Source organism: Ambystoma mexicanum, chromosome 3p, assembly GCF_040938575.1.
Source record: "Ambystoma mexicanum isolate Mex_15411 chromosome 3p, UKY_AmexF1_1, whole genome shotgun sequence".
Classification (NCBI taxonomy): domain Eukaryota; kingdom Metazoa; phylum Chordata; class Amphibia; order Caudata; family Ambystomatidae; genus Ambystoma; species Ambystoma mexicanum.
The window spans coordinates 71250690-71277636 of record NC_090925.1 but is presented as its reverse complement, the minus strand read 5'-3'; positions in this window follow the sequence as shown (position 1 = coordinate 71277636).

Here is a 26947-nt window from a genome sequence, read left to right as displayed (position 1 = left end):
CAGAGAAGCTATTGGGGACACTTCTAAATTCAACTTTTCACAGAAATGCTATTGGGGTCACTTCTAAATTCTACTTTCACAGAGAGGCTATTGGGGACACTTCTAAATTCATCATTTCACAGAGAGGCTATTGGGGACACTTCTAGGTTCAACTTTTCACAGAGGCTATTAGGCACACTTCTAAATTCTACTTTCACAGAGAGGCTATTGGGGACAGAGAAGCTATTGGGGACACTTCTAAATTTAACCTTTCACAGAGATGCTATTGGGGACACTTCTACGTTCAACTTTCACAGAGAGGTTATTGGGGACACTTCGAAATTCAACTTTTCACAGAGAGGCTATTGGGGACACTTCTATTTTCAACTTTTCACAGAGACTATTGGGCACACTTCTTAAATCAGCTTTCGCAAAGAGGCTATTCTGCACACTTCTAAATTCAACTTTTCACAGAGTCTATTGGGCACACTTCTAATTTCAACTTTTCACAGAGGCTATTGGGCACACGTCTAAAATCAGCTTTCACAAAGAGGCTATTGGGCACACTTCTAAATTCAACTTTTCACAGAGTCTATTGGGCACACTTCTAGTTTCAACTTTTCACAGAGGCTATTGGGCACACTTCTAATTTCAACTTTTCACAGAGGCTATTGGGCACACGTCTAAAATCAGCTTTCACAAAGAGGCTATTGGGCACACGTCTAAATTCAACTTTTCACAGAGTCTATTGGGCACACTTCTAGTTTCAACTTTTCACAGAGGCTATTGGGCACACTTCCAAAATCAGCTTTTGCAAAGAGGCTATTGGGCACAATTTTAAAATCAGCTTTCGCAAAGAGGCTATTAGGGACACTACTAAATTAAACTTTCCACAGAGAGGCTATTGGGCACACTTCTAAATTCATCTTTAACAAAGAGGCTAATTGGGCACACTTCTAAATTTGACTTTCACAGAGAAGCTATTGGGGACAGAGAGGCTATTGGGGACACTTCTAAATTCAACTTTTCACACAGAGGCTATTGGGGACACTTCTAGGTTCAACTTTTCACAGAGGCTATTGGGCACACTTCTAAATTCTACTTTCACAGAGTGGCTATTGGGGACACTTCTAAATTCAACATTTCACAGAGAGGCTATTGGGGACACTTCTAGGTTCAACTTTTCACAGAGGCTATTGGGCACACTTCTAAATTCTACTTTCACAGAGAGGCTATTGGGGACAGAGAAGCTATTGGGGACACTTCTAAAATTCAACTTTTCACAGAAATGCAATAGCCTCTCTGTGAAAAGTTGAACTTAGAAGTGTACCCAATAGCCTCTCTGTGCCCAGTAGTCTCTCTGTGAAAGTAGAATTCAGAAGTGCGCCAAATAGCCTCTGTGAAAAGTTGAACCTAAAAGTGTCCCCACTAGCCTCTCTGTGAAAAGTTGAATTTAGAAGTGTCCCCAATAACCTCTCTGTGAAAGTTGAACGTAGAAGTGTCCCCATATTGGGCACACTTCTAAATTCAACTATAACAATGAGGCTATTGGGCACACTTCTAAATTCAACTTTTCTCAGAGTCTATTGGGGACACTTCTAAATTCAACTTTTCACAGAGGCTATTGGGTACACTTCAAAAATCAGCATTTTCACAGAGTCTATTGGACACACTTCTATTTTCAACATTTCACAGAGGCTATTGGGCACACTTCTTAAATCAGCTTTCGCAAAGAGGCTATTGGGCACACTTTTAAAATCAGCTTTCGCAAAGAGGCTATTGGGGACACTACTAAATTCCACTTTCCACAGAGAGGCTATTGGGGACAGAGAAGCTATTGGGGACACTTCTAAATTCAACTTTTCACAGAAATGCTATTGGTGACACTTCTACGTTCAACTTTCAGAGAGAGGTTATTGGGGATACTTCTAAATTCAACTTTTCACAGAGAGGCTAGTGGGGACACTTTTAGGTTCAACTTTTCACAGAGGCTATTTGGCGCACTTCTGAATTCTACTTTCACAGAGAGACTACTGGGCACAGAGAGGCTATTGGGTACACTTCTAAATTCAACTTTTCACAGAGAGGCTATTGGGCACACTTCTAAATTCAACTTTAACAATGAGGCAATTGGGCACACTTCTAAATTCAACTTTTCTCAGAGTCTATTGGGGACACTTCTAAATTCAACTTTTCACAGAGGCTATTGGGTACACTTCGAAAATCAGCATTTTCACAGAGTCTATTGGACACACTTCTATTTTCAACTTTTCACAGAGGCTATTGGGCACACTTCTTAAATCAGCTTTCGCAAAGAGGCTATTGGGCACACTTTTAAAATCAGCTTTCACAAAGAGGCTATTGGGGACACTACTAAATTCCACTTTCCACAGAGAGGCTATTGGGGACAGAGAAGCTATTGGGAACACTTCTAAATTCAACTTTTCACAGAAATGCTATTGGGGACACTTCTACGTTCAACTTTCACAGAGAGGTTATTGGGGACACTTCTAAATTCAACTTTTCACAGAGAGGCTAGTGGGGACACTTTTAGGTTCAACTTTTCACAGAGGCTATTTGGCGGACTTCTGAATTCTACTTTCACAGAGAGACTACTGGGCACAGAGAGGCTATTGGGTACACTTCTAAATTCAACTTTTCACAGAGAGGCTATTGGGCACATTTCTAAATTCAACTTTAACAATGAGGCTATTGGGCACACTTCTAAATTCAACTTTTCTCAGAGTCTATTGAGGACACCTCTAAATTCAACTTTTCACAGAGGCTATTGGGTACACTTCGAAAATCAGCATTTTCACAGAGTCTATTGGACACACTTCTATTTTCAACTTTTCACAGAGGCTATTGGGCACACTTCTTAAATCAGTTTTCGCAAAGAGGCTATTGGGCACACTTTTAAAATCAGCTTTCGCAAAGAGGCTATTGGGGACACTACTAAATTCCACTTTCCACAGAGAGGCTATTGGGCACACTTCTAAATTCAACTTTAACAAAGAGGCTAATTGGGCAAACTTCTAAATTCTACTTTCACAGAGAGGCTATTGGGGACATTTCTAAATTCATCATTTCACAGAGAGGCTATTGGGGACACTTCTAGGTTCAACTTTTCACAGAGGCTATTTGGCGCACTTCTGAATTCTACTTTCACAGAGAGAATACTGGGCACAGAGAGGCTATGGGTACACTTCTAAATTCAACTTTTCACAGAGAGGCTATTGGGCACACTTCTAAATTCAACTTTAACAATGAGGCTATTGGGCACACTTCTAAATTCAACTTTTCTCAGAGTCTATTGGGGACACTTCTAAATTCAACTTTTCACAGAGGCTATTGGGTACACTTCGAAAATCAGCATTTTCACAGAGTCTATTGGACACACTTCTATTTTCAACTTTTCACAGAGAGGTTATTGCGGACAGAGAGGCTATTGGGGACAGAGAAGCTATTGGGCACACTTCTAAATTCAACTTTAACAAAGAGGCTAATTGGGCACACTTCTAAATTCTACTTTCACAGAGAGGCTATTGGGGACATTTCTAAATTCATCATTTCACAGAGAGGCTATTGGGGACACTTCTAGGTTCAACTTTTCACAGAGGCTATTTGGCGCACTTCTGAATTCTACTTTCACAGAGAGACTACTGGGCACAGAGAGGCTATGGGTACACTTGTAAATTCAACTTTTCACAGAGAGGCTATTGGGCACACTTCTAAATTCAACTTTAACAATGAGGCTATTGGGCACACTTCTAAATTCAACTTTTCTCAGAGTCTATTGGGGACACTTCTAAATTCAACTTTTCACAGAGGCTATTGGGTACACTTCGAAAATCAGCATTTTCACAGAGTCTATTGGACACACTTCTATTTTCAACTTTTCACAGAGAGGCTATTGCGGACAGAGAGGCTATTGGGGACACTTCTAAATTCAACTTTTCACACAGAGGCTATTGGGGACACTTCTAGGTTCAACTTTTCAGAGGCTATTGGGCACACTTCTATATTCTACTTTCACAGAGAGGCTATTGGGGACACTTCTAAATTCAACATTTCACAGAGAGGCTATTGGGGACACTTCTAGGTTCAACTTTTCACAGAGGCTACTGGGCACACTTCTAAATTCTACTTTCACAGAGAGGCTATTGGGGACAGAGAAGCTATTGGGGACACTTCTAAATTCAACTTTTCACAGAAATGCTATTGGGGACATTTCTCGTTCAACTTTCACAGAGAGGTTATTGGGGACACTTCTAAATTCAACTTTTCACAGAGAGGCTAGTGGGGACACTTTTAGGTTCAACTTTTCACAGAGGCTATTTGGCGCACTTCTGAATTCTACTTTCACAGAGAGACTACTGGGCACAGAGAGGCTATTGGGTACACTTCTAAATTCAACTTTTCACAGAGAGGCTATTGGGCACACTTCTAAATTCAACTATAACAATGAGGCTATTGGGCACATTTCTAAATTCAACTTTTCTCAGAGTCTATTGGGGACACTTCTAAATTCAACTTTTCACAGAGGCTATTGGGTACACTGCATAAATCAGCATTTTCACAGAGTTTATTGGACACACTTCTATTTTCAACTTTTCACAGAGGCTATTGGGCACACTTCTTAAATCAGCTTTCGCAAAGAGGCTATTGGGCACACTTTTAAAATCAGCTTTCGCAAAGAGGCTATTGGGGACACCACTAAATTCCACTTTCCACAGAGAGGCTATTGGGGACAGAGAAGCTATTGGGGACACTTCTAAATTCAACTTTTCACAGAAATTCTATTGGGACACTTTTACGTTCAACTTTCAGAGAGAGGTTATTGGGGATACTTCTAAATTCAACTTTTCACAGAGAGGCTAGTGGGGACACTTTTAGGTTCAACTTTTCACATAGGCTATTTGGCGCACTTCTGAATTCTACTTTCACAGAGAGACTACTGGGCACAGAGAGGCTATTGGGTACACTTCTAAATTCAACTTTTCACAGAGAGGCCTATTGGGCACACTTCTAAATTCAACTTTAACAATGAGGCAATTGGGGACACTTCTAAATTCAACTTTTCACAGAGGCTAGTGGGTACACTTCGAAAATCAGCATTTTCACAGAGTCTATTGGACACACTTCTATTTTCAACTTTTCACAGAGGCTATTGGGCACACTTCTTAAATCAGCTTTCGCAAAGAGGCTATTGGGCACACTTTTAAAATCAGCTTTCGCAAAGAGGCTATTGGGGACACTACTAAATTCCACTTTCCACAGAGAGGCTATTGGGGACAGAGAAGCTATTGGGGACACTTCTAAATTCAACTTTTCACAGAAATGCTATTGGGGACACTTCTAAATTCAACTTTTCACAGAGAGGCTATTGGGCACATTTCTAAATTCAACTTTAACAATGAGGCTATTGGGCACACTTCTAAATTCAACTTTTCTCAGAGTCTATTGAGGACACTTCTAAATTCAACTTTTCACATAGGCTATTGGGTACACTTCGAAAATCAGCATTTTCACAGAGTCTATTGGACACACTTCTATTTTCAACTTTTCACAGAGGCTATTGGGCACACTTCTTAAATCAGCTTTCACAAAGAGGCTATTGGGCACACTTTTAAAATCAGCTTTCGCAAAGAGGCTATTGGGGACACTACTAAATTCCACTTTCCACAGAGAGGCTATTGGGGACAGAGAAGCTATTGGGCACACTTCTAAATTCAACTTTTCTCAGAGTCTATTGAGGACACTTCTAAATTCAACTTTTCACAGAGGCTATTGGGTACACTTCGAAAATCAGCATTTTCACAGAGTCTATTGGACACACTTCTATTTTCAACTTTTCACAGAGGCTATTGGGCACACTTCTTAAATCAGCTTTCGCAAAGAGGCTATTGGGCACACTTTTAAAATCAGCTTTCGCAAAGAGGCTATTGGGGACACTACTAAATTCCACTTTCCACAGAGAGGCTATTGGGGACAGAGAAGCTATTGGGGACACTTCTAAATTCAACTTTTCACAGAAATGCTATTGGGGACACTTCTACGTTCAACTTTCACAGAGAGGTTATTGGGGACACTTCTAAATTCAACTTTTCACAGAGGGGCTAGTGGGGACACTTTTAGGTTCAACTTTTCACAGAGGCTATTTGGCGCACTTCTGAATTCTACTTTCACAGAGAGACTACTGGGCACAGAGAGGCTATTGGGTACACTTCTAAATTCAACTTATCACAGAGAGGCTATTGGGCACACTTCTAAATTCAACTTTAACAATGAGGCTATTGGGCACACTTCTAAATTCAACTTTTCTCAGAGTCTATTGGGGACACTTCTAAATTCAACTTTTCACAGAGGCTATTGGGTACACTTCGAAAATCAGCATTTTCACAGAGTCTATTGGACACACTTCTATTTTCAACTTTTCACAGAGGCTATTGGGCACACTTCTTAAATCAGCTTTCGCAAAGAGGCTATTGGGCACACTTTTAAAATCTGCTTTCGCAAAGAGGCTATTGGGGACACTACTAAATTCCACTTTCCACAGAGAGGCTATTGGGCACACTTCTAAATTCAACTTTAACAAAGAGGCTATTTGGGCACACTTCTAAATTCTACTTTCACAGAGAGGCTATTGGGGACACTTCTAAATTCATCATTTCACAGAGAGGCTATTGGGGACACTTCTAGGTTCAACTTTTCACAGAGGCTATTGGGCACACTTCTAAATTCTACTTTCACAGAGAGGCTATTGGGGACAGAGAAGCTATTGGGGACACTTCTAAATTTAACCTTTCACAGAGATGCTATTGGGGACACTTCTACGTTCAACTTTCACAGAGAGGTTATTGGGGACACTTCTAAATTCAACTTTTCACAGAGAGGCTATTGGGGACACTTTTAAGTTCAACTTTTCACAGAGAGGCTATTGGGCACACTTCTAAATTCAACTTTTCACAGAGGCTATTGGGTACACTTCGAAAATCAGCATTTTCACAGAGTCTATTGGGCACTCTTCTATTTTCAACTTTTCACAGAGACTATTGGGCACACTTCTTAAATCAGCTTTCACAAAGAGGCTATTCTGCACACTTCCTAATTCAACTTTTCACAGAGTCTATTGGGCACACTTCTAATTTCAACTTTTCACAGAGGCTATTGGGCACACGTCTAAAATCAGCTTTCACAAAGAGGCTATTGGGCACACTTCTAAATTCAACTTTTCACAGAGTCTATTGGGCACACTTCTAGTTTCAACTTTTCACAGAGGCTATTGGGCACACTTCTAATTTCAACTTTTCACAGAGGCTATTGGGCACACGTCTAAAATCAGCTTTCACAAAGAGGCTATTGGGCACACGTCTAAATTCAACTTTTCACAGAGTCTATTGGGCACACTTCTAGTTTCAACTTTTCACAGAGGCTATTGGGCACACTTCCAAAATCAGCTTTCGCAAAGAGGCTATTGGGCACAATTTTAAAATCAGCTTTCGCAAAGAGGCTATTAGGGACACTACTAAATTAAACTTTCCACAGAGAGGCTATTGGGCACACTTCTAAATTCAACTTTAACAAAGAGGCTAATTGGGCACACTTCTAAATTTGACTTTCACAGAGAAGCTATTGGGGACAGAGAGGCTATTGGGGACACTTCTAAATTCAACTTTTCACACAGAGGCTATTGGGGACACTTCTAGGTTCAACTTTTCACAGAGGCTATTGGGCACACTTCTAAATTCTACTTTCACAGAGTGGCTATTGGGGACACTTCTAAATTCAACATTTCACAGAGAGGCTATTGGGGACACTTCTAGGTTCAACTTTTCACAGAGGCTATTGGGCACACTTCTAAATTCTACTTTCACAGAGAGGCTATTGGGGACAGAGAAGCTATTGGGGACACTTCTAAATTTAACCTTTCACAGAGATGCTATTGGGGACACTTCTACGTTCAACTTTCACAGAGAGGTTATTGGGGACACTTCTAAATTCAACTTTTCACAGAAAGGCTATTGGGGACACTTTTAGGTTCAACTTTTCACAGAGGCTATTGGGTACACTTCGAAAATCAGCATTTTCACAGAGTCTATTGGACACACTTCTATTTTCAACTTTTCACAGAGGCTATTGGGCACACTTCTTAAATCAGCTTTCGCAAAGAGGCTATTGGGCACACTTTTAAAATCAGCTTTCGCAAAGAGGCTATTGGGGACACTACTAAATTCCACTTTCCACAGAGAGGCTATTGGGGACAGAGAAGCTATTGGGGACACTTCTAAATTCAACTTTTCACAGAGATGCTATTGGGGACACTTCTAAATTCTACTTTCACAGAGAGGCTATTGGGGACACTTCTAAATTCATCATTTCACAGAGAGGCTATTGGGGACACTTCTAGGTTCAACTTTTCACAGAGGCTATTGGGCACACTTCTAAATTCTACTTTCACAGAGAGGCTATTGGGGACAGAGAAGCTATTGGGGACACTTCTAAATTTAACCTTTCACAGAGATGCTATTGGGGACACTTCTACGTTCAACTTTCACAGAGAGGTTATTGGGGACACTTCTAAATTCAACTTTTCACAGAGAGGCTATTGGGGACACTTTTAAGTTCAACTTTTCACAGAGGCTATTGGGTACACTTCGAAAATCAGCATTTTCACAGAGTCTATTGGGCACACTTCTATTTTCAACTTTTCACAGAGACTATTGGGCACACTTCTTAAATCAGCTTTCGCAAAGAGGCTATTCTGCACACTTCTAAATTCAACTTTTCACAGAGTCTATTGGGCACACTTCTAATTTCAACTTTTCACAGAGGCTATTGGGCACACGTCTAAAATCAGCTTTCACAAAGAGGCTATTGGGCACACTTCTAAATTCAACTTTTCACAGAGTCTATTGGGCACACTTCTAGTTTCAACTTTTCACAGAGGCTATTGGGCACACTTCTAATTTCAACTTTTCACAGAGGCTATTGGGCACACGTCTAAAATCAGCTTTCACAAAGAGGCTATTGGGCACACGTCTAAATTCAACTTTTCACAGAGTCTATTGGGCACACTTCTAGTTTCAACTTTTCACAGAGGCTATTGGGCACACTTCCAAAATCAGCTTTTGCAAAGAGGCTATTGGGCACAATTTTAAAATCAGCTTTCGCAAAGAGGCTATTAGGGACACTACTAAATTAAACTTTCCACAGAGAGGCTATTGGGCACACTTCTAAATTCAACTTTAACAAAGAGGCTAATTGGGCACACTTCTAAATTTGACTTTCACAGAGAAGCTATTGGGGACAGAGAGGCTATTGGGGACACTTCTAAATTCAACTTTTCACACAGAGGCTATTGGGGACACTTCTAGGTTCAACTTTTCACAGAGGCTATTGGGCACACTTCTAAATTCTACTTTCACAGAGTGGCTATTGGGGACACTTCTAAATTCAACATTTCACAGAGAGGCTATTGGGGACACTTCTAGGTTCAACTTTTCACAGAGGCTATTGGGCACACTTCTAAATTCTACTTTCACAGAGAGGCTATTGGGGACAGAGAAGCTATTGGGGACACTTCTAAATTTAACCTTTCACAGAGATGCTATTGGGGACACTTCTACGTTCAACTTTCACAGAGAGGTTATTGGGGACACTTCTAAATTCAACTTTTCACAGAGAGGCTATTGGGGACACTTTTAGGTTCAACTTTTCACAGAGAGGCTATTGGGCACACTTCTAAATTCAACTTTTCACAGAGGCTATTGGGTACACTTCGAAAATCAGCATTTTCACAGAGTCTATTGGACACACTTCTATTTTCAACTTTTCACAGAGGCTATTGGGCACACTTCTTAAATCAGCTTTCGCAAAGAGGCTATTGGGCACACTTTTAAAATCAGCTTTCGCAAAGAGGCTATTGGGGACACTACTAAATTCCACTTTCCAAGAGAGGCTATTGGGGACAGAGAAGCTATTGGGGACACTTCTAAATTCAACTTTTCACAGAAATGCTATTGGAGTCACTTCTAAATTCTACTTTCACAGAGAGGCTATTGGGGACACTTCTAAATTCATCATTTCACAGAGAGGCTATTGGGGACACTTCTAGGTTCAACTTTTCACAGAGGCTATTAGGCACACTTCTAAATTCTACTTTCACAGAGAGGCTATTGGGGACAGAGAAGCTATTGGGGACACTTCGAAATTCAACTTTTCACAGAGAGGCTATTGGGGACACTTCTATTTTCAACTTTTCACAGAGACTATTGGGCACACTTCTTAAATCAGCTTTCGCAAAGAGGCTATTCTGCACACTTCTAAATTCAACTTTTCACAGAGTCTATTGGGCACACTTCTAATTTCAACTTTTCACAGAGGCTATTGGGCACACGTCTAAAATCAGCTTTCACAAAGAGGCTATTGGGCACACTTCTAAATTCAACTTTTCACAGAGTCTATTGGGCACACTTCTAGTTTCAACTTTTCACAGAGGCTATTGGGCACACTTCTAATTTCAACTTTTCACAGAGGCTATTGGGCACACGTCTAAAATCAGCTTTCACAAAGAGGCTATTGGGCACACGTCTAAATTCAACTTTTCACAGAGTCTATTGGGCACACTTCTAGTTTCAACTTTTCACAGAGGCTATTGGGCACACTTCCAAAATCAGCTTTCGCAAAGAGGCTATTGGGCACAATTTTAAAATCAGCTTTCGCAAAGAGGCTATTAGGGACACTACTAAATTAAACTTTCCACAGAGAGGCTATTGGGCACACTTCTAAATTCAACTTTAACAAAGAGGCTAATTGGGCACACTTCTAAATTTGACTTTCACAGAGAAGCTATTGGGGACAGAGAGGCTATTGGGGACACTTCTAAATTCAACTTTTCACACAGAGGCTATTGGGGACACTTCTAGGTTCAACTTTTCACAGAGGCTATTGGGCACACTTCTAAATTCTACTTTCACAGAGTGGCTATTGGGGACACTTCTAAATTCAACATTTCACAGAGAGGCTATTGGGGACACTTCTAGGTTCAACTTTTCACAGAGGCTATTGGGCACACTTCTAAATTCTACTTTCACAGAGAGGCTATTGGGGACAGAGAAGCTATTGGGGACACTTCTAAAATTCAACTTTTCACAGAAATGCAATAGCCTCTCTGTGAAAAGTTGAACTTAGAAGTGTACCCAATAGCCTCTCTGTGCCCAGTAGTCTCTCTGTGAAAGTAGAATTCAGAAGTGCGCCAAATAGCCTCTGTGAAAAGTTGAACCTAAAAGTGTCCCCACTAGCCTCTCTGTGAAAAGTTGAATTTAGAAGTGTCCCCAATAACCTCTCTGTGAAAGTTGAACGTAGAAGTGTCCCCATATTGGGCACACTTCTAAATTCAACTATAACAATGAGGCTATTGGGCACACTTCTAAATTCAACTTTTCTCAGAGTCTATTGGGGACACTTCTAAATTCAACTTTTCACAGAGGCTATTGGGTACACTTCAAAAATCAGCATTTTCACAGAGTCTATTGGACACACTTCTATTTTCAACATTTCACAGAGGCTATTGGGCACACTTCTTAAATCAGCTTTCGCAAAGAGGCTATTGGGCACACTTTTAAAATCAGCTTTCGCAAAGAGGCTATTGGGGACACTACTAAATTCCACTTTCCACAGAGAGGCTATTGGGGACAGAGAAGCTATTGGGGACACTTCTAAATTCAACTTTTCACAGAAATGCTATTGGTGACACTTCTACGTTCAACTTTCAGAGAGAGGTTATTGGGGATACTTCTAAATTCAACTTTTCACAGAGAGGCTAGTGGGGACACTTTTAGGTTCAACTTTTCACAGAGGCTATTTGGCGCACTTCTGAATTCTACTTTCACAGAGAGACTACTGGGCACAGAGAGGGTATTGGGTACACTTCTAAATTCAACTTTTCACAGAGATGCTATTGGGCACACTTCTAAATTCAACTTTAACAATGAGGCAATTGGGCACACTTCTAAATTCAACTTTTCTCAGAGTCTATTGGGGACACTTCTAAATTCAACTTTTCACAGAGGCTATTGGGTACACTTCGAAAATCAGCATTTTCACAGAGTCTATTGGACACACTTCTATTTTCAACTTTTCACAGAGGCTATTGGGCACACTTCTTAAATCAGCTTTCGCAAAGAGGCTATTGGGCACACTTTTAAAATCAGCTTTCGCAAAGAGGCTATTGGGGACACTACTAAATTCCACTTTCCACAGAGAGGCTATTTGGGACAGAGAAGCTATTGGGAACACTTCTAAATTCAACTTTTCACAGAAATGCTATTGGGGACACTTCTACGTTCAACTTTCACAGAGAGGTTATTGGGGACACTTCTAAATTCAACTTTTCACAGAGAGGCTAGTGGGGACACTTTTAGGTTCAACTTTTCACAGAGGCTATTTGGCGGACTTCTGAATTCTACTTTCACAGAGAGACTACTGGGCACAGAGAGGCTATTGGGTACACTTCTAAATTCAACTTTTCACAGAGAGGCTATTGGGCACATTTCTAAATTCAACTTTAACAATGAGGCTATTGGGCACACTTCTAAATTCAACTTTTCTCAGAGTCTATTGAGGACACCTCTAAATTCAACTTTTCACAGAGGCTATTGGGTACACTTCGAAAATCAGCATTTTCACAGAGTCTATTGGACACACTTCTATTTTCAACTTTTCACAGAGGCTATTGGGCACACTTCTTAAATCAGTTTTCGCAAAGAGGCTATTGGGCACACTTTTAAAATCAGCTTTCGCAAAGAGGCTATTGGGGACACTACTAAATTCCACTTTCCACAGAGAGGCTATTGGGCACACTTCTAAATTCAACTTTAACAAAGAGGCTAATTGGGCAAACTTCTAAATTCTACTTTCACAGAGAGGCTATTGGGGACATTTCTAAATTCATCATTTCACAGAGAGGCTATTGGGGACACTTCTAGGTTCAACTTTTCACAGAGGCTATTTGGCGCACTTCTGAATTCTACTTTCACAGAGAGACTACTGGGCACAGAGAGGCTATGGGTACACTTCTAAATTCAACTTTTCACAGAGAGGCTATTGGGCACACTTCTAAATTCAACTTTAACAATGAGGCTATTGGGCACACTTCTAAATTCAACTTTTCTCAGAGTCTATTGGGGACACTTCTAAATTCAACTTTTCACAGAGGCTATTGGGTACACTTCGAAAATCAGCATTTTCACAGAGTCTATTGGACACACTTCTATTTTCAACTTTTCACAGAGAGGTTATTGCGGACAGAGAGGCTATTGGGGACACTTCTAAATTCAACTTTTCACACAGAGGCTATTGGGGACACTTCTAGGTTCAACTTTTCACAGAGGCTATTGGGCACACTTCTATATTCTACTTTCACAGAGAGGCTATTGGGGACACTTCTAAATTCAACATTTCACAGAGAGGCTATTGGGGACACTTCTAGGTTCAACTTTTCACAGAGGCTATTGGGCACACTTCTAAATTCTACTTTCACAGAGAGGCTATTGGGGACAGAGAAGCTATTGGGGACACTTCTAAATTCAACTTTTCACAGAAATGCTATTGGGGACATTTCTCGTTCAACTTTCACAGAGAGGTTATTGGGGACACTTCTAAATTCAACTTTTCACAGAGAGGCTAGTGGGGACACTTTTAGGTTCAACTTTTCACAGAGGCTATTTGGCGCACTTCTGAATTCTACTTTCACAGAGAGACTACTGGGCAGAGAGAGGCTATTGGGTACACTTCTAAATTCAACTTTTCACAGAGAGGATATTGGGCACACTTCTAAATTCAACTATAACAATGAGGCTATTGGGCACACTTCTAAATTCAACTTTTCTCAGAGTCTATTGGGGACACTTCTAAATTCAACTTTTCACAGAGGCTATTGGGTACACTTCAAAAATCAGCATTTTCACAGAGTCTATTGGACACACTTCTATTTTCAACATTTCACAGAGGCTATTGGGCACACTTCTTAAATCAGCTTTCGCAAAGAGGCTATTGGGCACACTTTTAAAATCAGCTTTCGCAAAGAGGCTATTGGGGACACTACTAAATTCCACTTTCCACAGAGAGGCTATTGGGGACAGAGAAGCTATTGGGGACACTTCTAAATTCAACTTTTCACAGAAATGCTATTGGTGACACTTCTACGTTCAACTTTCAGAGAGAGGTTATTGGGGATACTTCTAAATTCAACTTTTCACAGAGAGGCTAGTGGGGACACTTTTAGGTTCAACTTTTCACAGAGGCTATTTGGCGCACTTCTGAATTCTACTTTCACAGAGAGACTACTGGGCACAGAGAGGCTATTGGGTACACTTCTAAATTCAACTTTTCACAGAGAGGCTATTGGGCACACTTCTAAATTCAACTTTAACAATGAGGCAATTGGGCACACTTCTAAATTCAACTTTTCTCAGAGTCTATTGGGGACACTTCTAAATTCAACTTTTCACAGAGGCTATTGGGTACACTTCGAAAATCAGCATTTTCACAGAGTCTATTGGACACACTTCTATTTTCAACTTTTCACAGAGGCTATTGGGCACACTTCTTAAATCAGCTTTCGCAAAGAGGCTATTGGGCACACTTTTAAAATCAGCTTTCGCAAAGAGGCTATTGGGGACACTACTAAATTCCACTTTCCACAGAGAGGCTATTGGGGACAGAGAAGCTATTGGGGACACTTCTAAATTCAACTTTTCACAGAAATGCTATTGGGGACACTTCTACGTTCAACTTTCACAGAGAGGTTATTGGGGACACTTCTAAATTCAACTTTTCACAGAGAGGCTAGTGGGGACACTTTTAGGTTCAACTTTTCACAGAGGCTATTTGGTGCACTTCTGAATTCTACTTTCACAGAGAGACTACTGGGCACAGAGAGGCTATTGGGTACACTTCTAAATTCAACTTTTCACAGAGAGGATATTGGGCACATTTCTAAATTCAACTTTAACAATGAGGCTATTGGGCACACTTCTAAATTCAACTTTTCTCAGAGTCTATTGAGGACACCTCTAAATTCAACTTTTCACAGAGGCTATTGGGTACACTTCGAAAATCAGCATTTTCACAGAGTCTATTGGACACACTTCTATTTTCAACTTTTCACAGAGGCTATTGGGCACACTTCTTAAATCAGTTTTCGCAAAGAGGCTATTGGGCACACTTTTAAAATCAGCTTTCGCAAAGAGGCTATTGGGGACACTACTAAATTCCACTTTCCACAGAGAGGCTATTGGGCACACTTCTAAATTCAACTTTAACAAAGAGGCTAATTGGGCAAACTTCTAAATTCTACTTTCACAGAGAGGCTATTGGGGACATTTCTAAATTCATCATTTCACAGAGAGGCTATTGGGGACACTTCTAGGTTCAACTTTTCACAGAGGCTATTTGGCGCACTTCTGAATTCTACTTTCACAGAGAGACTACTGGGCACAGAGAGGCTATGGGTACACTTCTAAATTCAACTTTTCACAGAGAGGCTATTGGGCACACTTCTAAATTCAACTTTAACAATGAGGCTATTGGGCACACTTCTAAATTCAACTTTTCTCAGAGTCTATTGGGGACACTTCTAAATTCAACTTTTCACAGAGGCTATTGGGTACACTTCGAAAATCAGCATTTTCACAGAGTCTATTGGACACACTTCTATTTTCAACTTTTCACAGAGAGGCTATTGCGGACAGAGAGGCTATTGGGGACACTTCTAAATTCAACTTTTCACACAGAGGCTATTGGGGACACTTCTAGGTTCAACTTTTCACAGAGGCTATTGGGCACACTTCTATATTCTACTTTCACAGAGAGGCTATTGGGGACACTTCTAAATTCAACATTTCACAGAGAGGCTATTGGGGACACTTCTAGGTTCAACTTTTCACAGAGGCTATTGGGCACACTTCTAAATTCTACTTTCACAGAGAGGCTATTGGGGACAGAGAAGCTATTGGGGACACTTCTAAATTCAACTTTTCACAGAAATGCTATTGGGGACATTTCTCGTTCAACTTTCACAGAGAGGTTATTGGGGACACTTCTAAATTCAACTTTTCACAGAGAGGCTAGTGGGGACACTTTTAGGTTCAACTTTTCACAGAGGCTATTTGGCGCTCTTCTGAATTATACTTTCACAGAGAGACTACTGGGCACAGAGAGGCTATTGGGGACACTTCTAAATTCAACTTTTCACAGAGGCTATTGGGTACACTTCAAAAATCAGCATTTTCACAGAGTCTATTGGACACACTTCTATTTTCAACTTTTCACAGAGGCTATTGGGCACACTTCTTAAATCAGCTTTCGCAAAGAGGCTATTGGGCACACTTTTAAAATCAGCTTTCGCAAAGAGGCTATTGGGGACACCACTAAATTCCACTTTCCACAGAGAGGCTATTGGGGACAGAGAAGCTATTGGGGACACTTCTAAATTCAACTTTTCACAGAAATGCTATTGGGGACACTTTTACGTTCAACTTTCAGAGAGAGGTTATTGGGGATACTTCTAAATTCAACTTTTCACAGAGAGGCTAGTGGGGACACTTTTAGGTTCAACTTTTCACATAGGCTATTTGGTGCACTTCTGAATTCTACTTTCACAGAGAGACTACTGGGCACAGAGAGGCTATTGGGTACACTTCTAAATTCAACTTTTCACAGAGAGGCTATTGGGCACACTTCTAAATTCAACTTTAACAATGAGGCAATTGGGCACACTTCTAAATTCAACTTTTCTCAGAGTCTATTGGGGACACTTCTAAATTCAACTTTTCACAGAGGCTATTGGGTACACTTCGAAAATCAGCATTTTCACAGAGTCTATTGGACACACTTCTATTTTCAACTTTTCACAGAGCCTATTGGGCACACTTCTTAAATCAGCTTTCACAAAGAGGCTATTGGGCACACTTTTAAAATCAGCTTTCGCAAAGAGGCTATTGGGGACACTACTAAATTCCACTTTCCACAGAGAGGCTATTGGGGACAGAGAAGCTATTGGGGACACTTCTAAATTCAACTTTTCACAGAAATGCTATTGGGGACACTTCTAAATTCAACTTTTCACAGAGAGGCTATTGGGCACATTTCTAAATTCAACTTTAACAATGAGGCTATTGGGCACACTTCTAAATTCAACTTTTCTCAGAGTCTATTGAGGACACTTCTAAATTCAACTTTTCACAGAGGCTATTGGGTACACTTCGAAAATCAGCATTTTCACAGAGTCTATTGGACACACTTCTATTTTCAACTTTTCACAGAGGCTATTGGGCACACTTCTTAAATCAGCTTTCGCAAAGAGGCTATTGGGCACACTTTTAAAATCAGCTTTCGCAAAGAGGCTATTGGGGACACTTCTTAAATCAGCTTTCGCAAAGAGGCTATTGGGCACACTTTTAAAATCAGCTTTTGCAAAGAGGCTATTGGGGACACCACTAAATTCCACTTTCCACAGAGAGGCTATTGGGGACAGAGAAGCTATTGGGGACACTTCTAAATTCAACTTTTCACAGAAATGCTATTGGGGACACTTCTACGTTCAACTTTCACAGAGAGGTTATTGGGGACACTTCTAAATTCAACTTTTCACAGAGGGGCTAGTGGGGACACTTTTAGGTTCAACTTTTCACAGAGGCTATTTGGCGCACTTCTGAATTCTACTTTCACAGAGAGACTACTGGGCACAGAGAGGCTATTGGGTACACTTCTAAATTCAACTTATCACAGAGAGGCTATTGGGCACACTTCTAAATTCAACTTTAACAATGAGGCTATTGGGCACACTTCTAAATTCAACTTTTCTCAGAGTCTATTGGGGACACTTCTAAATTCAACTTTTCACAGAGGCTATTGGGTACACTTCGAAAATCAGCATTTTCACAGAGTCTATTGGACACACTTCTATTTTCAACTTTTCACAGAGGCTATTGGGCACACTTCTTAAATCAGCTTTCGCAAAGAGGCTATTGGGCACACTTTTAAAATCTGCTTTCGCAAAGAGGCTATTGGGGACACTACTAAATTCCACTTTCCACAGAGAGGCTATTGGGCACACTTCTAAATTCAACTTTAACAAAGAGGCTAATTGGGCACACTTCTAAATTCTACTTTCACAGAGAGGCTATTGGGGACACTTCTAAATTCATCATTTCACAGAGAGGCTATTGGGGACACTTCTAGGTTCAACTTTTCACAGAGGCTATTGGGCACACTTCTAAATTCTACTTTCACAGAGAGGCTATTGGGGACAGAGAAGCTATTGGGGACACTTCTAAATTTAATCTTTCACAGAGATGCTATTGGGGACACTTCTACGTTCAACTTTCACAGAGAGGTTATTGGGGACACTTCTAAATTCAACTTTTCACAGAGAGGCTATTGGGGACACTTTTAAGTTCAACTTTTCACAGAGAGGCTATTGGGCACACTTCTAAATTCAACTTTTCACAGAGGCTATTGGGTACACTTCGAAAATCAGCATTTTCACAGAGTCTATTGGGCACACTTCTATTTTCAACTTTTCACAGAGACTATTGGGCACACTTCTTAAATCAGCTTTCGCAAAGAGGCTATTCTGCACACTTCTAAATTCAACTTTTCACAGGGTCTATTGGGCACACTTCTAATTTCAACTTTTCACAGAGGCTATTGGGCACACGTCTAAAATCAGCTTTCACAAAGAGGCTATTGGGCACATTTCTAAATTCAACTTTTCACAGAGTCTATTGGGCACACTTCTAGTTTCAACTTTTCACAGAGGCTATTGGGCACACTTCTAATTTCAACTTTTCACAGAGGCTATTGGGCACACGTCTAAAATCAGCTTTCACAAAGAGGCTATTGGGCACACGTCTAAATTCAACTTTTCACAGAGTCTATTGGGCACACTTCTAGTTTCAACTTTTCACAGAGGCTATTGGGCACACTTCCAAAATCAGCTTTCGCAAAGAGGCTATTGGGCACACTTTTTAAAATCAGCTTTCGCAAAGAGGTTATTAGGGACACTACTAAATTAAACTTTCCACAGAGAGGCTATTGGGCACACTTCTAAATTCAACTTTAACAAAGAGGCTAATTGGGCACACTTCTAAATTCGACTTTCACTGAGAAGCTATTGGGGACAGAGAGGCTATTGGGGACACTTCTAAATTCAACTTTTCACACAGAGGCTATTGGGGACACTTCTAGGTTCAACTTTTCACAGAGGCTATTGGGCACACTTCTATATTCTACTTTCACAGAGAGGCTATTGGGGACACTTCTAAATTCAACATTTCACAGAGAGGCTATTGGGGACACTTCTAGGTTCAACTTTTCACAGAGGCTACTGGGCACACTTCTAAATTCTACTTTCACAGAGAGGCTATTGCGGACAGAGAAGCTATTGGGGACACTTCTAAATTCAACTTTTCACAGAAATGCTATTGGGGACATTTCTCGTTCAACTTTCACAGAGAGGTTATTGGGGACACTTCTAAATTCAACTTTTTACAGAGAGGCTAGTGGGGACACTTTTAGGTTCAACTTTTCACAGAGGCTATTTGGCGCACTTCTGAATTATACTTTCACAGAGAGACTACTGGGCACAGAGAGGCTATTGGGCACACTTCTAAATTCAACTATAACAATGAGGCTATTGGGCACATTTCTAAATTCAACTTTTCTCAGAGTCTATTGGGGACACTTCTAAATTCAACTTTTCACAGAGGCTATTGGGTACACTTCAAAAATCAGCATTTTCACAGAGTCTATTGGACACACTTCTATTTTCAACTTTTCACAGAGGCTATTGGGCACACTTCTTAAATCAGCTTTTGCAAAGAGGCTATTGGGCACACTTTTAAAATCAGCTTTCGCAAAGAGGCTATTGGGGACACCACTAAATTCCACTTTCCACAGAGAGGCTATTGGGGACAGAGAAGCTATTGGGGACACTTCTAAATTCAACTTTTCACAGAAATGCTATTGGGGACACTTTTACGTTCAACTTTCAGAGAGAGGTTATTGGGGATACTTCTATATTCAACTTTTCACAGAGAGGCTAGTGGGGACACTTTTAGGTTCAACTTTTCACATAGGCTATTTGGCGCACTTCTGAATTCTACTTTCACAGAGAGACTACTGGGCACAGAGAGGCTATTGGGTACACTTCTAAATTCAACTTTTCACAGAGAGGCTATTGGGCACACTTCTAAATTCAACTTTAACAATGAGGCAATTGGGCACACTTCTAAATTCAACTTTTCTCAGAGTCTATTGGGGACACTTCTAAATTCAACTTTTCACAGAGGCTATTGGGTACACTTCGAAAATCAGCATTTTCACAGAGTCTATTGGACACACTTCTATTTTCAACTTTTCACAGAGGCTATTGGGCACACTTCTTAAATCAGCTTTCACAAAGAGGCTATTGGGCACACTTTTAAAATCAGCTTTCACAAAGAGGCTATTGGGGACACTACTAAATTCCACTTTCCACAGAGAGGCTATTGGGGACAGAGAAGCTATTGGGGACACTTCTAAATTCAACTTTTCACAGAAATGCTATTGGGGACACTTCTAAATTCAACTTTTCACAGAGAGGCTATTGGGCACATTTCTAAATTCAACTTTAACAATGAGGCTATTGGGCACACTTCTAAATTCAACTTTTCTCAGAGTCTATTGAGGACACTTCTAAATTCAACTTTTCACAGAGGCTATTGGGTACACTTCGAAAATCAGCATTTTCACAGAGTCTATTGGACACACTTCTATTTTCAACTTTTCACAGAGGCTATTGGGCACACTTCTTAAATCAGCTTTCGCAAAGAGGCTATTGGGCACACTTTTAAAATCAGCTTTCGCAAAGAGGCTATTGGGGACACTTCTTAAATCAGCTTTCGCAAAGAGGCTATTGGGCACACTTTTAAAATCAGCTTTTGCAAAGAGGCTATTGGGGACACCACTAAATTCCACTTTCCACAGAGAGGCTATTGGGGACAGAGAAGCTATTGGGGACACTTCTAAATTCAACTTTTCACAGAAATGCTATTGGGGACACTTCTACGTTCAACTTTCACAGAGAGGTTATTGGGGACACTTCTAAATTCAACTTTTCACAGAGGGGCTAGTGGGGACACTTTTAGGTTCAACTTTTCACAGAGGCTATTTGGCGCACTTCTGAATTCTACTTTCACAGAGAGACTACTGGGCACAGAGAGGCTATTGGGTACACTTCTAAATTCAACTTATCACAGAGAGGCTATTGGGCACACTTCTAAATTCAACTTTAACAATGAGGCTATTGGGCACACTTCTAAATTCAACTTTTCTCAGAGTCTATTGGGGACACTTCTAAATTCAACTTTTCACAGAGGCTATTGGGTACACTTCGAAAATCAGCATTTTCACAGAGTCTATTGGACACACTTCTATTTTCAACTTTTCACAGAGGCTATTGGGCACACTTCTTAAATCAGCTTTCGCAAAGAGGCTATTGGGCACACTTTTAAAATCTGCTTTCGCAAAGAGGCTATTGGGGACACTACTAAATTCCACTTTCCACAGAGAGGCTATTGGGCACACTTCTAAATTCAACTTTAACAAAGAGGCTAATTGGGCACACTTCTAAATTCTACTTTCACAGAGAGGCTATTGGGGACAGAGAAGCTATTGGGGACACTTCTAAATTTAATCTTTCACAGAGATGCTATTGGGGACACTTCTACGTTCAACTTTCACAGAGAGGTTATTGGGGACACTTCTAAATTCAACTTTTCACAGAGAGGCTATTGGGGACACTTTTAAGTTCAACTTTTCACAGAGAGGCTATTGGGCACACTTCTAAATTCAACTTTTCACAGAGGCTATTGGGTACACTTCGAAAATCAGCATTTTCACAGAGTCTATTGGGCACACTTCTATTTTCGACTTTTCACAGAGACTATTGGGCACACTTCTTAAATCAGCTTTCGCAAAGAGGCTATTCTGCACACTTCTAAATTCAACTTTTCACAGAGTCTATTGGGCACACTTCTAATTTCAACTTTTCACAGAGGCTATTGGGCACACGTCTAAAATCAGCTTTCACAAAGAGGCTATTGGGCACATTTCTAAATTCAACTTTTCACAGAGTCTATTGGGCACACTTCTAGTTTCAACTTTTCACAGAGGCTATTGGGCACACTTCTAATTTCAACTTTTCACAGAGGCTATTGGGCACACGTCTAAAATCAGCTTTCACAAAGAGGCTATTGGGCACACGTCTAAATTCAACTTTTCACAGAGTCTATTGGGCACACTTCTAGTTTCAACTTTTCACAGAGGCTATTGGGCACACTTCCAAAATCAGCTTTCGCAAAGAGGCTATTGGGCAAACTTTTTAAAATCAGCTTTCGCAAAGAGGCTATTAGGGACACTACTAAATTAAACTTTCCACAGAGAGGCTATTGGGCACACTTCTAAATTCAACTTTAACAAAGAGGCTAATTGGGCACACTTCTAAATTCGACTTTCACTGAGAAGCTATTGGGGACAGACAGGCTATTGGGGACACTTCTAAATTCAACTTTTCACACAGAGGCTATTGGGGACACTTCTAGGTTCAACTTTTCACAGAGGCTATTGGGCACACGTCTAAATTCTACTTTCACAGAGTGGCTATTGGGGACACTTCTAAATTCAACATTTCACAGAGAGGCTATTGGGGACACTTCTAGGTTCAACTTTTCACAGAGGCTATTGGGCACACTTCTAAATTCTACTTTCACAGAGAGGCTATTGGGGACAGAGAAGCTATTGGGGACACTTCTAAATTCAACTTTTCACAGAAATGCTATTGGGGACACTTCTATGTTCAACTTTCACAGAGAGGTTATTGGGGACACTTCTAAATTCAACTTTTCACAGAGAGGCTAGTGGGGACACTTTTAGGTTCAACTTTTCACAGAGGCTATTTGGCGCACTTCTGAATTCTACTTTCACAGAGAGACTACTGGGCACAGAGAGGCTATTGGGTACACTTCTAAATTCAACTTTTCACAGAGAGGCTATTGGGCACACTTCTAAATTCAACTATAACAATGAGGCTATTGGGCACGATTCTAAATTCAACTTTTCTCAGAGTCTATTGGGGACACTTCTAAATTCAACTTTTCACAGAGGCTATTGGGTACACTTCAAAAATCAGCATTTTCACAGAGTCTATTGGACACACTTCTATTTTCAACTTTTCACAGAGGCTATTGGGCACACTTCTTAAATCAGCTTTCGCAAAGAGGCTATTGGGCACACTTTTAAAATCAGCTTTCGCAAAGAGGCTATTGGGGACACTACTAAATTCCACTTTCCACAGAGAGGCTATTGGGGACAGAGAAGCTATTGGGGACACTTCTAAATTCAACTTTTCACAGAAATGCTATTGGTGACACTTCTACGTTCAACTTTCAGAGAGAGGTTATTGGGGATACTTCTAAATTCAACTTTTCACAGAGAGGCTAGTGGGGACACTTTTAGGTTCAACTTTTCACAGAGGCTATTTGGCGCACTTCTGAATTCTACTTTCAGAGAGAGACTACTGGGCACAGAGAGGCTATTGGGTACACTTCTAAATTCAACTTTTCACAGAGAGGCTATTGGGCACACTTCTAAATTCAACTTTAACAATGAGGCAATTGGGCACACTTCTAAATTCAACTTTTCTCAGAGTCTATTGGGGACACTTCTAAATTCAACTTTTCACAGAGGCTATTGGGTACACTTCGAAAATCAGCATTTTCACAGAGTCTATTGGACACACTTCTATTTTCAACTTTTCACAGAGGCTATTGGGCACACTTCTTAAATCAGCTTTCGCAAAGAGGCTATTGGGCACACTTTTAAAATCAGCTTTCTCAAAGAGGCTATTGGGGACACTACTAAATTCCACTTTCCACAGAGAGGCTATTGGGGACAGAGAAGCTATTGGGGACACTTCTAAATTCAACTTTTCACAGAAATGCTATTGGGGACACTTCTACGTTCAACTTTCACAGAGAGGTTATTGGGGACACTTCTAAATTCAACTTTTCACAGAGAGGCTAGTGGGGACACTTTTAGGTTCAACTTTTCACAGAGGCTATTTGGCGCACTTCTGAATTCTACTTTCACAGAGAGACTACTGGGCACAGAGAGGCTATTGGGTACACTTCTAAATTCAACTTTTCACAGAGGCTATTGGGTACACTTCGAAAATCAGCATTTTCACAGAGTCTATTGGACACACTTCTATTTTCAACTTTTCACAGAGGCTATTGGGCACACTTCTTAAATCAGCTTTCGCAAAGAGGCTATTGGGCACACTTTTAAAATCAGCTTTCTCAAAGAGGCTATTGGGGACACTACTAAATTCCACTTTCCACAGAGAGGCTATTGGGGACAGAGAAGCTATTGGGGACACTTCTAAATTCAACTTTTCACAGTAATGCTATTGGGGACACTTCTACGTTCAACTTTCACAGAGAGGTTATTGGGGACACTTCTAAATTCAACTTTTCACAGAGAGGCTAGTGGGGACACTTTTAGGTTCAACTTTTCACAGAGGCTATTTGGCGCACTTCTGAATTCTACTTTCACAGAGAGACTACTGGGCACAGAGAGGCTATTGGGTACACTTCTAAATTCAACTTTTCACAGAGAGGCTATTGGGCATATTTCTAAATTCAACTTTAACAATGAGGCTATTGGGCACACTTCTAAATTCAACTTTTCTCAGAGTCTATTGAGGACACTTCTAAATTCAACTTTTCACAGAGGCTATTGGGTACACTTCGAAAATCAGCATTTTCACAGAGTCTATTGGACACACTTCTATTTTCAACTTTTCACAGAGGCTATTGGGCACACTTCTTAAATCAGCTTTCGCAAAGAGGCTATTGGGCACACTTTTAAAATCAGCTTTCACAAAGAGGCTATTGGGGACACTACTAAATTCCACTTTCCACAGAGAGGCTATTGGGCACACTTCTAAATTCAACTTTAACAAAGAGGCTATTGGGCACACTTCTAAATTCAACTTTTCTCAGAGTCTATTGGGGACACTTCTAAATTCAACTTTTCACGGAGGCTATTGGGTACACTTCGAAAATCAGCATTTTCACAGAGTCTATTGGACACACTTCTATTTTCAACTTTTCACAGAGGCTATTGGGCACACTTCTTAAATCAGCTTTCGCAAAGAGGCTATTGGGCACACTTTTAAAATCAGCTTTCGCAAAGAGGCTATTGGGGACACTACTAAATTCCACTTTCCACAGAGAGGCTATTGGGGACAGAGAAGCTATTGGGGACACTTCTAAATTCAACTTTTCACAGAAATGCTATTGGGGTCACTTCTACGTTCAACTTTCACAGAGAGGTTATTGGGGACACTTCTAAATTCAACTTTTCACAGAGGGGCTGGTGGGGACACTTTTAGGTTCAACTTTAACAAAGAGGCTAATTGGGCACACTTCTGAATTCTACTTTCACAGAGAGACTACTGGGCACAGAGAGGCTATTGGGTACACTTCTAAATTCAACTTTTCACAGAGAGGCTATTGGGCACACTTCTAAATTCAACTTTAACAATGAGGCTATTGGGCACACTTCTAAATTCAACTTTTCTCAGAGTCTATTGGGGACACTTCTAAATTCAACTTTTCACAGAGGCTATTGGGTACACTTCTATTTTCAACTTTTCACAGAGGCTATTGGGCACACTTCTTACATCAGCTTTCACAAAGAGGCTATTGGGCACACTTTTAAAATCTGCTTTCGCAAAGAGGCTATTGGGGACACTACTAAATTCCACTTTCCACAGAGAGGCTATTGGGCACACTTCTAAATTCAACTTTAACAAAGAGGCTAATTGGGCACACTTCTAAATTCTACTTTCACAGAGAGGCTATTGGGGACACTTCTAAATTCATCATTTCACAGAGAGGCTATTGGGGACACTTCTAGGTTCAACTTTTCACAGAGGCTATTGGGCACACTTCTAAATTCTACTTTCACAGAGAGGCTATTGGGGACAGAGAAGCTTGGGGACACTTCTAAATTTAACCTTTCACAGAGATGCTATTGGGGACACTTCTACGTTCAACTTTCACAGAGAGGTTATTGGGGACACTTCTAAATTCAACTTTTCACAGAGAGGCTATTGGGGACACTTCTAAATTCAACTTTTCACAGAGGCTATTGGGTACACTTCGAAAATCAGCATTTTCACAGAGTCTATTGGGAACACTTCTATTTTCAACTTTTCACAGAGGCTATTGGGCACACTTCTAAATTCAACTTTTCACAGAGGCTATTGGGTACACTTCGAAAATCAGCATTTTCACAGAGTCTATTGGGAACACTTCTATTTTCAACTTTTCACAGAGGCTATTGGGCACACTTCTTAAATCAGCTTTCGCAAAGAGGCTATTCTGCACACTTCTAAATTCAACTTTTCACAGAGTCTATTGGGCACACTTCTAATTTCAACTTTTCACAGAGGCTATTGGGCACACCTCTAAAATCAGCTTTCACAAAGAGGCTATTGGGCACACTTCTAAATTCAACTTTTCACAGAGTCTATTGGGCACACTTCTAGTTTCAACTTTTCACAGAGGCTATTGGGCACACTTCCAAAATCAGCTTTCGCAAAGAGGCTATTGGGCACACTTTTAAAATCAGCTTTCGCAAAGAGGCTATTAGGGACACTACTAAATTAAACTTTCCACAGAGAGGCTATTGGGCACACTTCTAAATTCAACTTTAACAAAGAGGCTAATTGGGCACACTTCTAAATTCAACTTTCACAGAGAGGCTATTGGGGACACTTCTAAATTCAACATTTCACAGAGAGGCTATTGGGGACACTTCTAGGTTCAACTTTTCACAGAGGCTATTGGGCACA